Source organism: Phasianus colchicus, chromosome 20 (assembly GCF_987193195.1).
Source record: "Phasianus colchicus chromosome 20, bPhaCol1.hap1.1, whole genome shotgun sequence".
Classification (NCBI taxonomy): Eukaryota; Metazoa; Chordata; class Aves; order Galliformes; family Phasianidae; genus Phasianus; species Phasianus colchicus.
The window spans coordinates 5,647,517-5,660,208 of NC_143455.1; the positions used below are offsets into that span (position 1 = coordinate 5,647,517).

At 57.5% G+C, this 12,692-nt stretch overlaps 1 protein-coding gene across 17 annotated transcripts in view; it reads right to left on the reverse strand.

The window, feature by feature from the left end:
- The window catches only part of RBFOX3 (RNA binding fox-1 homolog 3), a 110,858-nt gene that overhangs the window by 40,984 nt on the left and 57,182 nt on the right, over positions 1 to 12,692 (reverse strand). For 5 of the 17 annotated variants that reach the window (XM_090121989.1, XM_090121990.1, XM_090121991.1 and 2 more), the window contains exon 3: positions 8,186 to 8,286. The exons of the other annotated variants lie outside the window; for them this stretch is intronic. The gene's annotated coding sequence lies outside the window, so the exon portion shown is untranslated. The remainder of the gene's footprint in view (positions 1 to 8,185; positions 8,287 to 12,692) is intronic. 17 annotated transcript variants of the gene reach the window in all.

Here is a 12,692-nt window from a genome sequence, read left to right on the forward strand (position 1 = left end):
TGCGGCTCCTTCTCCCTGAAGCAGGGCCACTGCTTGCCAGGAAGGGGATGCAAAGAGATGCAAACTCAGCTCAGATTTTTGCTGCTGATCCGCCCAGCCTTGTAAAAGTACCTTTTTGCACCAACACTGCTAGCACTGTTGCTGTGCACAGAGCACGCAGGCTTGGCCCCAGCCCGCAAGCCCCTCCACGCAGCATTTGCCCCAGGCAGTCCTCATGGGGCTCCTCATGCCATCCCAGCACACAGCATCCCTGGCACAGCCCAGGTGGATCCTCCCATCCTTCTCAGCTCCAACAGGCACCCGTGCTGCCATGGGCAGCTGCATTTCCGTGCCCTCACGCAGCGTTCCTGGCTCTCGGTTTGCATTTTTCAAAGGCAATTAGAACAGCCTGAGCTGTAAAATATGTCAGCAATGGCTCAAGAGACCAGGCAGCACAGGGATTCACACTTTCACACCTTTTCTGTTGCTCAGAAAAAGCCCACGCAGGTGCAGAAGGAGAACCCAATGAGAGGAAAGAGCAGCTGGTGGGTTAATGCCTGATTCACCAGTACAGCCCCGGGGAGCTGCCAGCAGGGCTCCCATTGCTCCAGGTGGAAATGTGCTCTGCAGCATCACCGGACTGGAAGCACACCCTTCCCCATACACCCAAACGGATGTGCTGTTTTCACTGTGCTCCACCCTGCCCCACTGCCCCCCCAGCACCCGTGGGCCCCCATCCCCTCACTGCCATCTGCGCAGGCACCAGGCGCTGCCATTTGGAGCACGGCGAGGAACCCGAAGGAGAACTTGCCCTGCCAAGAAGAGGGAGAGGGAGAGCCAGGAGATGCAGGCAGACTCAGGGTGGGAGAGCTGGGAGCACAGCTAATGGGATGGAGCTGGGAAGGGCAGTGCGGGGAACAGCAGGAAATATGGGCACACAGAGCAAAAGCTGCGGCAGGTCTGAAGGCGAGCCAGGCAGATGGCAAGGCAAGGAACAAAGAGAAGGCAACAGGGATGGTGAAGGGAGGGAGGAAAGGCCACGGCAGGGCTCCTGGGACAGGAGAGCTGGTTCCACCTGCAATTTCGGCACTTCCTGCTGTGTTCCTTCTCTTTCACCAGCTCTAAATCCCCAACTCCAACTGCAGGGCTTCCACCCAGCCGCCTCCTGCAGTGTGGGGACGGATGATGGCACTTCTTATATCAAGCAGCAATCATCCCTGCGTTACACACAGCAAGCAAAGAGGAGTGTTGGGATGTGCGAGGGCACTGGGGGGAAAACAGCCTTGCTTTGGGGCAAATCTGCTCTCAGACCTGGGACACAGGGCTGCGTCCTGCATTGACACCATCAGTGCCTTGCAGACACCACCCAAACTCAGTGCTCAGAGAGTGATGTTCACCATGAGAGCACTCCTTTGCAGCTGCCTGCACACTTCTTCCCGTCCCCCCCTCCCAGCACGTCTCATCGCAGTCCTGTGAAGTCCCCCCCACCCCTATTTGCCCTTTTGCTGGGAACGAGCGGGGCACCAGTACAGCAGAAGGATTTAATTGCATGTCAAAATTAAATCTCTTTTGATGAAGAACAATTCAACTCCGGCTCTGCCTAATCAAATTAACAAAGTCTTTTTTGATTTTCAATTATCTTCTTCACTGGAACACTTTATCCGGCGCTCCTGCGCTGCAGCCGACAAGCCCCGACTAACAATGAAGGTGTTTGCTGCACTTCACCAGCACACGGTGACCACCAGAGCCCTCCTCCATCTGCCTCCCTGCAATGAACCAGGGAAACACGTGCTCTCGGTGCCCTTTTCTCCCCCCAGCTGTGCCATTCCAGATGTGGATGGAGCTCCTCCCGTTCCCGACAGACCCCAAGGAGCTGCGGGAGGTTGATGATGGGCCCCAGTCCCAGCACCCAACAGGGGCAGATCCTGCACCCGCTGGCACCAGTCCCTGCAGCAACCCTCCACCAGCAGGGCTGTGCACACCGCAGGCACTGGAGTTGTTCCCAACCCCCTGCAGCTGGAGAGGAACATTAAGCTGTGATGGCGGGACAAAATGTATTAGAAGATGCTAATTTAATTAAAGCAACGCGACAATGGCTAAATGAGCAAGTGAAGGAGAACACCTACCCGTACCAAGGGCACGCACACAGGAGCAGGGGGATGCAGTGAGGCCCTGTGCCTGCAGGAATATGATTCACAGGACAGGAGCTCACCCTCTGCCCTGCTGCATGTGCTCAGCACACACTGAACATGCAGAGCTCTTGGCTCATCCTCCACTTGCAGCCTCCTCCCAGCCCCGGCAGCATGCTGGGTAACCTCCAGCAAGGCTCCCCGACACATCTATGGCAGTAATCCCACTGCAGGGTCTCCGGGGCAGGGAACGGGTTTCCATTTGCAACTTCCACTGCATTTAACAGCAACCAACCGGAGCCTTGCATTCTCCCCCTCCGGCGGCGCTGGGGGGACACTACATGCATGCAGCCCTTCCTCCAACCCCCTCCAACCTGAGATTGCAGCCTGCCGAGCCGGCTCCATCCTGCAGCCGCAGCCTCCTGAGCGCAGCTTTATTGCCTTTTCCCTTTATTAAGCTGTTTTCCACGGAAACCATCTTAATTTGGATCGATCTGCAGTTTAGCAGCGCACCTTCCTGCGGGCTCGCTGCAGGTGCACCCCACCTCACCCCTCCTCCAGCACTCAGCGGCACAGAAACAGATCCCGGGACTGCAGTTGCACGGGATGCCGTGCGGGATGCTGTGGGTTTGTGCCCGACGCTGCCGGGGGATCTCAGCGCTGCGGGGTCGGGGGGATTTCCGAGCCCCTCCACCACCAGCACCACCATCACATCACCCCCAGCTCTGCCCGTCTCCGCGGGCTGCCGCTGCCACCTGCCGGCAATGCGGCCCCGCCGCCGGGCACAGCCGCGCGCACCCCGCGCTGCTCTGCGCTCCGCATCCCCGCTGCTCCCCGCATACCCTCGCAGTGTGCGTGCGTTTGTGTGTGTGTGTGTGTGTGTAAGGGTGGGGGTCCCAATGCCACGTCCCCGCCTCGCGGATCACAGTATAGCACCGGACGATGTGACGCTCCACAAAGCTCCCCGTCCCCACAAATCCCATCCCCTGCGCGAACAGATTGCGAGGCAGAAGGACAGCCCAGATAACCGCGCGGGTGCCAGATGCCTTCTGCAACACAGAGCGGCGTGAGAGCGCACCCTGGTTTCAGGGTCCTGCCTACCTTGGGGGTGAGCTGAGCTGCGGGGCCAGCACTATTGTCCCCGTCCCTCCTGCTGCCATCTGTATGGCAAAGAGTGCAATGAGGGACACCGCTCCTCAGGGACGTCAGTTGCTTCCAAAGAGAATCTGTCATCCCCTCTTGGTGGATGGAGGGACTGGCGCCCATTCCCGGGTCTCTCCTGTTCCATTCCCTTTTGTGCATTTTCCAAAGAGGGGTTGATCACATCCTGGCAGATGCTGGGAGCAGACGCCTAATGGAGGCCATCTGCCACATTTCACAGGGAAAATTATTCAAACTCACTAGGACTTTAATTTAATCAGCTGGCACTGAAGTGGGCACTGGGCTTTCATGTGAGCAGGTGTGAGCACAAATCAGCAAAGGCAAGGAAAGCATTTCATCTCCATTCACTGCGCCCACAGCAGAGGAGCTGCTGTGCCTTCCCCAGCACTCCGCACCAGAGCAAAGGCACCACACGCTCTGGTGCATGCAGTCACCCACAGAAAGGAATGAATACAGCACAGCTCCTGCAAGGAGCAGGTTGGCGGCTGCCCCAGGTGCTGCTCTCCCCCCACTGGGCCACTCAGCTGTCCTACTGTGGCTGCTCCATGCACACAGACATGGAACAGACTCATGCCATGGGTTGAAAGGTGAAAAGTGCAGAACGGCAGAGGAAAGGAGATGTGGTGGAGGTCCTGGAGACAGTTCCATAAGTGCTCATTCAACCACTGGAAGCAGAACCCCCCTGCAGTGCAGAGGACATTGGCTCCAGCAGCTCCCATCAGCTGGAGCTGACCCCAAACCCAGGAGCTCACCTAAACCCAAACCAGTAAACACGACACACTGTGCGAACACAGGACACTCACTGCATCCTCTCCCTAAACATCACGCTTAGCACTTTCTCCCTGACACTCCCACATGTCCAGACTCAACAACGACAACGTGTTTTATCACATGCAAGGAACCAGGGGTTCCCTGGTTGCCCCAGTGCAACCACTGTGCAAACCCACTGGCCACACACTTTGCAGCTCTCCAGGTTTGCACACAACTAAAACGCAACACCAGCTGCTGCAGCATCAGCTCCCTTCTACCAACTTCCACCCCAGCACACCAGGACCCGGCTTAGCTGGAAAACCCAGTGAAATCGGGCAGAGAGGGAACAGGGACAACTTGGCAGCTGCTCACATTTAGTTTACACCTTCTTTGCCAGTGTGGAAGGAAACAAACGACCTGTGAAGGGAGCGGAGCGCAGTGATTCATTACCCCTGATGTGTGATGATGGCTTAATTATTTTTCTAACTGGGGAGAGACGCTTTCTGACAGCAGGTGCAAATTAATTCTCCACTGTTTTAAGGAGTGATCGGCCCAGGACAAGCGGAAAACTGGAAAACCTAATTAAATCGGGAGCTGGGTGGAATAAATGGACTGGGGAGTTTGTTTGCACGGTGCTGACTGATATTAACGATTGGTGGTGAAGCACCGGGGCTCCCGGCAGGAGCACGGAGCTGTCAAGGCTCCACGAACTCTGACACCTTCGGGCAGGAGGTGCGGTGGAAGTACGACCCGCGGATGGGGAAAGGCAGCGCTGCGCCTGCGGGGAGGGGGGGAAACTCGGTGGGATGCGGGACCGGGAGCTTCGGAGCGCCCCGGGCAGCTCCAGCGCTCCGCCTCCGCTCGGCGCTCCCGCAGCCCCCGAGCACCTGAAGGGCTTTGCCACGGGGGGGAGCAGCCCCGGGCTGCCGGGGAACATCGCGGGCTCCGACATCGGGGAGGAAGGAGGTGATGCTGAGGAGTTGCCATAGAAACAGGATTTATCCATCCCCGCAGCTCCAGAGCGCGGCTCAGCACGGCCTCCCGCAGCCCCCTCCTCTGCCCCGCAGCGTTGGGGGCGGTCACATCCTCCTCCCCCTCCCCGCTGCTGCTCACACCTCGGCCCGGGGGTTTCTGCCCGCCCGCACTGCCACGAGCAATGGAGCGCAGGGCACTGCTCCCATCACACCGCTCCGCTGCAAAGCCCTGCAGAGCTGTGGCGGGACTCGAGGGTCCCATCAGCACGCCCGGCCCCATATTGCACACAGCCAGAGCAGCGCTGCAGCACCAACACCGCAGCATTACACACAGCTCGGGCACAGACACCGCTGTGTGGCAGCTCCGGGGGAGGCAGCTCTGCCAGCACCCGTGGATCCAGCGTGAGCTCCTCCCCCCCATCCCTAGGGGTGCTGCTGCCCAAGGAGCCCGAGCTGCCCGCAGCTCTGCCCCATACCTGAGCACCAGCAGTGCTGGGAAAAGAGCCCTAATTGCTTTTTGTTTTGCTGTTTCTCCCATCATTAAATCCCTTCTTCATCCCTAATAGTTTGGGATTATATGAAGGTTAATATGTTTCAGGTTCCACACAACTACAGCTAATTAACAAACAGTCCCCTCAATTCCCTTTAATGCCTACACATGTAATGTGATCACTGCAATTACCTGCTTCCCAAAGCCATTACAAACCACAGAAAATTAGCTGGAATAGGTGATAATAACCTTCCTTTATTGGTGCACACAAGGAGAGCTCTCAGGGCAGCACCCCCCAGCCATGCCCAGGTGAGCTGTGCAGCTGGAAGGGGCCGTGTCCCTGCAGCTGCTGGGGTTCAGGCTCCCAGCTCTGCCTTCTGCCTATGGAAAGGAGGCTGTAAAGAAACAAACCTCCCCACCTCCTGCATGCTCAGGGTACCTTCAGGTGAGCAAGCAGAGTTCTGCTCCCAGGGGATGCCCTCCCTGGTGACATGGGCAGCACAGAGCTGGAACCTGAGGGGTGGATCTCAAAAGCACCTGGGGATAGGGATGGATTAGAGCTACTCAGCATCAACCCCCATAGAGAGATGGGGAGGGGACCCAAGGGAGCGGGACAGCCCCACTCCACATCCATCCATTGAGAAGCTGTGCCCTCTGCAGACCCCCTATGGACCTGAACCAGCCTGCCCCACAGGACAGCCCTCCCCCCCCCAGCCCTGCCTGGGGAGCAGAGCTGCTCCCTCAGCAATCAACACCGCTCACTCCAACCACTCCACGCCTGCTCCAGGGAGCCAGAGAGGGACAGACCCAGCACCAAAGAATGCAAGGAGCTCTCAGCAAATTGCTCCATCGCTCTATTAGCCCTCGTTAAAAAAAAAAACCCATCCCCATCAGGCCAGCCTCAATTTCCAGCTACTGCATCCTGCAACGCTTGCGCCTGCCAGATTAAAGAGCTCTCTAACAATCAGCATCTCTGCTCCATCAGTTACACTGCAGAGGTGATGCACACTTTCTCTCCGGAGTTCTCAGACCAGAAGCAGTATTGGCTGCAGGGCCCCTCCTCAGCCCCAGCATCCTCCCTGTGTGCCCAGAGCACCCTCCAGCGATGGGCTCCCGTGCAAAGAGCTCCTTCTGAATGTAAATTGGGAACAGCCTCGCAGCACCGGAGGAAAATCACTGTAAACAAAATCTCTGTTGCCGTGGAAACCAGTAAAAATAGATTCCCCACGCTCCCCCTTTTGTGCCGGGTATTATACAGCTGGTCTCCTTCATTCCACATTATTATTACTTTTTAATTATGAATAATTTCCTCCCTTCTATAGGAAGACGGAGCAAAAAAAAAAAAAAAAAAAACAGAACTTTTCCAAACGAAGGGCCTTTAGGACACATTTCGATATGCAAATGAAGGCAAACACGCATTCTGTAGTGTTTATGCCACAGGGTAAAAATCCTTCTACGTTAACTCTTTCCATTCCACATCCCCCCTTCTCTTCAGTGTGAGGGGAGGTGGGCACTGCCGTCCTGCTGCAGGATCTGCTCTCTGAGCAGCACAGAGATGGAACTTTGCAAAACCACATGAGCACGGTCCCCATCTGGAGCCTGACTCAGTGCTATTTGCATCACCAAGAGGATGCTCCTCCATTGGGATGCAGGCAGGACTCAGCATGGTGCCGGTGAGCTCCTGGCAGCAGCTCCTGCCCGGCGGAAGGAATGGAGCAGCCTGGCCTCAGCCCATGACACAAACTGCACACAGTCATGCAGGAGCAGATGGACGGTGCTGGGGAGCATCCCAGTGCCCGCTGAGCTGATGTCCTGCCCGCCCTCCTGCTGCTCGTGCTTCCCCCTGTCCTGCAGGGCTGTGGCTGCCCGCCCGCAGTTCTGCCAATTTGGGGGTTTGGAGAGCACAAAGCTTGGGGGTGGGCTGTGGGACACGCATCTGTGTGCCTGTCCGTGAGATAAGGAGCTGTGCAAGCACACAACCCACTGCCACGGGTGCCCCAGATCAATTCCCTCCTCCAGAAGGAGCTGAGCCAGTCGATACAGGGAGTGCAACTTTGAGAAAGTTGACTGTACCCCATTACCCAACACTATAAGCAAAGCAGAGACCTTCCCCTGCAGGAGAGAGGGACGATTTACTGTGGATCCCAAAACAAAACCAACAAGCCCCAGAACGCCGCGTTGCCAAAAGGTCATCTGTCCCAGTGCTGAGCATTGCTTCCCTCTGCTGTGCCTGGGATGGGGTCAGTCCCCTCGGATCCCACATCCACACGGGGCACAGGCAGCTCCCTGCACGTGAACCAACAACGGAGATCCAGGGGCTGAAGCTGCTCCTGTTGTTAATTACCATCCCAGAGACATGTATGCACTTCGTTTGTAGTCAGAATTTGCCTGGCTCTCAGCCCCTGGATCTCATTACATCTCTTTGCTGCTAAATCAGAGCGCTCACAGAATCCTCTTGATCACAGCTCAGCGCTGCTGATGTCGCACGGCTGCTTCTCAGACTTCTCCTGGATGAAAGTTCAGCCCCCCCCCCCCGCGTCACATCCCGCTTCCAGACCAGGAAACGCTTTTTTGCACACCCCCATTTCAACACCATTTTTCCAGCACAGACTCCAAGAGCAGCCCCAGCATTCCAAACACAGCACCGAGGCACAGCAGCCCCCAACATGCCAGCATCCCCTCCATGCACGCACATTACTCACCCCACCAGCTCGATGTGAGCACAGCAATTAGCAGATTCCAGCCACAGCAACTCAACGCCAGGCTTCAGCAACCCATCTCCAGGTGCCAGTGGGGAAAATGCCTACAAAGAGCAAACACTCCCCTCCAGCTCCTGCTTTGCAGCAAGAAGGTCCCACCCCTGTGCAGCCAACGAGCTGCACACGGGCCAAGGGCACAGGTGAAGCAATTGCCACCCCAGCACCATTTCCTGCACTCCCAGCACTGTTTCCTGCACTCCCAGCACGTCCAGCTCTCAACTTGGCTCTTGCCAAAAAAGCACATGGAGGAGGGAAGGATGGAAGCTGCAGATGCCCTGAAGGCACTCGGTGCTCACCTCGGAGCTCAGCACAGCACAGACACAGGGCGCATCGCTGCGCTGCACCCAGCATCCATGGGGTGACAGAGAGCCCCCAGGGATGGGGAGCAGGGTGCAGTCAAGGGGACCCAACTTTCTGCTCCAGCCACGCCTGCATCCTCCTTCAACTCGCAGCAATTACGCTCGCATTCTGCTAGACAAATAGATTTTACAAGCCCTCAGTTAAATGCGGATAATTACAGCTGCCTGCACCAGGGGACAGCCCTGCCCGGGCTCGGGAGAAGGAACCACATCCCGGCTCTGCTAATGCTGTAAATTAGCACAGAGCATCCCAATGGCAGCAGAGCAATTATCAGAGATCCCCCCCTTCCTGCTCCCCCTCCCCCCCCTCTGCACTGTGTGTGTGTTTCCAGGCATATGCTGCTGTTAATGGGGCTTCTGTCACTTCAGCTGCTGGCGGAGATTATTTTATCTTGGGAACTTCTTCCCATGTCGAAGCGAAGACTTCCAGCTCTAAATCATCAGCGGGGGAACACGCAGGTGGAGGGGAACACGCAGGGAAGCAGCAACTCCTGCAGCACTGCTGGGAAGGGCATGGCAGCAGAGTGAGGGGTCTGCCAGCACTGAGCCCCCCCTGCTCCCACCTTGGGGCACTCCTCCTTGCAGCCCAACAGAGAAAAACACAAAGGGAAACTGCTGCATTTTTCCTGATGGCTTCATCACAGCACAGCCGCCCAGTCTGACTCCACTGGGCTCCCATCACAGCCCTGCTGCCACGCAGTCTGTGGGGTGGGCACCCAGCCGTGCCTAGGGGGCTCCTAGCAGAAGGAGCTCGTGTGCTTGGCTGCTGCTGAGAAGCTTCGATGTTCCTGAAATATCACCTCCTCCCAGGCAGCTCTGTGTGCAGGGCTTGGGATGCGCCGGAGCATCGCTGCCATGTAGGTCAGAGCAAGGAACAGCGCAGCGCCTCCAGGAAAAAGGGTTTTCCTCCTGAGCTGGTACCCAGCGTGGGACCTCTGCGAGGCATGAAGCCGGGGTGGGAGTGGAAATGGGATTTAAACACTGCTGGGACCTGGGCTGGAGATAAGCAGCGTTTGCTGGAGGCTCTTTGTGGTCCTCAGAGCAGCGTATCTGCATCAAAAAGCACCTGCAGAATTGGAGCAGCGGGGGAGCATGGCTGGGCACCAACACACACATCATGAATGCAGCACAGGCAGGTCCTTGCAGATACATCCCTGTGACCCTGCAAGGACCGCACTGCCAAGGACCCTGCACAGCCCCACTGTCTGTCCATGGGGTGCAGGGATCCCAGCTCCTCCCTGTAACCCCCTCAGCCATAGCAGAGCAGGACCTGTAGCAGCAGCCTGTGTGCCCCCTGCACCTCTGGGAGAGCCAGGGCTCTGTGCTCTGTGTGCAGCCAGTGGGGCTGAGAAATGCCACGCTTACACAGGGCTGAGCCCCACAGGAGGGAAAGATCGGCTTGGGGACTGGCAGAGGGGTTGGATGGGATGAGACAGGATAGGATGGGACAAGATGGGACGGGATGGGATGGGACGGGATGGGACAAGATGGGATGGGATGGGACAGGATGGGATGGGATGGGACAAGATAGGATGGGATGGGATGGGATGGCATGGGATGAGTGCATGCAGCAGCAAGGCCACCCAGCTCCATGATCCTGCAGAGCTCAGTGTCCAGCACACGCGCACCTCTCCCCTGCTGTGTCACAATGATTGAGTGCAGGATGCAGGCACCTTAATGGTTTCATCAACTTAGCTACTTTTTATGAGAAATTTGTTCCAATCCGTCCACTTTCCCAGGCTGCTGTCACTTTAACAGATGCCAGACCAGAAAGAATAATAATCGTGATAGGAAAACTTTGCGCTGGAGAGATCAGCTTCCCAGGGAGGGGGCAGGGGGTGGGTGAGGACTGATGCCTGCAGGAGCCCCGAACAGCTCAGAGCTCAACCTGTCACTGTCAGAGACTCTCCCTTGCCCTCTTCCACCCTGATGGGAAATAACCACATGCACACGGGACACAGCCGAGGACAAGAGTGGTCCCTCCGCCTCAGGAAGCCCCCCTATCTCCCACACCCCCAGTGCCTATTTCAGTCCCAACGCCTCTCCCCTCCCAGCCCTGTGCCCCCCACGCAGCTCTGCTCTGCCGTCCCACCCGCAGCCCTCCCGCTCCCCGCTCCCACGCTCTGCGCAGCGCTCAATTATGCCCCAGAGCACTCTGTCACTTACTCCTTCCACCCACAACTTTGCCAATTAACTCCGGCGCTCGCCTGCTGCCGCCCCGACTGTGCTCACCAGGGAACAGCCGCCTGCAGCAGGCGGAGCCACGAGGAGGGCTGGGCAACAAATCCCACCGTGGGGCAGGCACCCCCATTCTGGGGTCTCCCTGCAGCCAGAAATGAGCCTATGGCAAAGGGAAAATGAGCATCCCTGCAGCCATGGGGAATAAAGTAGCCATGGGGCATACAGCAGCCATGGGGCACACTGCAGCCATGGGGTGCACTGTAGCCATGGGGTGCATTGCAGCCATAGGGCATACAGCAGCCATAGGGCATGCAGCAGCAATAAGGCATGCAGCAGCCATAGGGCATACAGCAGCAATAAGGCATGCAGCAGCCATAGGGCATACAGCAGCCATAGGGCATGCAGCAGCAATAAGGCATGCAGCAGCCATAGGGTGCATTGCAGCCATAGGGCATGCAGCAGCCATAGGGCATACAGCAGCCATGGGTCACACTGCAGCCATAGGGTGCATTGCAGCCATGGGGCACACTGCAGCCATGGGGTGCATTGCAGCCATAGGGCATGCAGCAGCCATGGGACATACAGCAGCCATGGGGCACACTGCAGCTATTGGGTACACTGCAGCCATGAGGCACCCCACAGCCGGGGTTGAGAGCTTCCCTTCTGCACCCAGAGGGTTTGACACAGAGACAAAGCAGCAGCAAATAGGGATGAAGCAGCCTGTGGGCCACCCTGCTATTTAGCAGGTTTAGCACTTCCATGATGGGATTGCAGGAGTGGCTGAGAAGGATCTGGTGAGGGCAGTGCAGCATCCCCTGCCCCACACAGCACCAGCAGGGATGAGCAGCTCCTGCTGGATGTGCCTGCCCCACTCCTGCCCTCCTGTGGAGGCTGTGCCAGGCACGGGGACACTTGGCACCCTCTGACCCATGCCCTTCTCCTGAACCCCACATTTGGGGCACAGAGATGGTGTCTCAGCCCCAAACCCCAACCCCTGTACCAGTGGGGCACAGTACACACTGGGGGGATTCCCCGGTGCTGCGATGCCAGCCCTGCCCAGCACTGCTCACAGATGAGTCACTGCTGGGAGACGAGTTCTATTTAAAGGGCGTTATTCGTAGAAAAACTGAGTTTTAATAACAGGGCAGCAAATGAGGAGAAAATACCAAACTTCCAAGTGGAACACATCTACTGCTCGGAGGCACGAGAATCGCACAGAGCTGCTCTCCCTCTGTCAGAAAGGCACTGGGAGCCCCTGGCTGCTCCCTGCTGCTGCTGTGCAGGAGCATCCCCGGCCCCAAAGCATCGGGGCGGCCGCTCTGGGCTCAGCACAGCCACGGCATAGGAGTGGGGTGATGGGAGAGCAGTGATGGAGCTGTGCTGTGGGAGGGTGGGTAGAGACAGCGCGGAGCTCGCTTTAAAAATAGATCAAACTCTCCACTCCGGAGCCATTTCATTAGAGCAGCGCGAGCTGTTGGGCTGCTGACACCTCTGCGAAGTTTTCCTTTACGGATCTGGAAAACAGCTGAGGGGAAAAATGATGATGACAGCAGCACGGGGCTGTTTTTCACAGAAGAAGTGAGGGAAGGAGCACCCAGCAGCACTTGGCGCCCAGAGGGCAGTGCCATTGGGCTCTGTGCTGCTGCAGAACTGAGGCTGCCCCCCACTCGATACAGCTTTTTTCTGGGACCTTCCTTAGCCCAGAACACAGCCCAGTGTGGCAGCACCGGGTCCCAAAATGGAGCAGATCCCACGTCAACAGATCAGATCCAACCCTGCAGTGCTGAGCGCACACCGCAGCCCACAGCATTCTGTGTGCAGTTGCAGGAGCTCTGTGCTCCTCAGGTCCCGGTGGGCTCCTGTTTGCTGTGCCTGGGCCCTGGGGGCTGAAAGACCCACAGAATCATCCA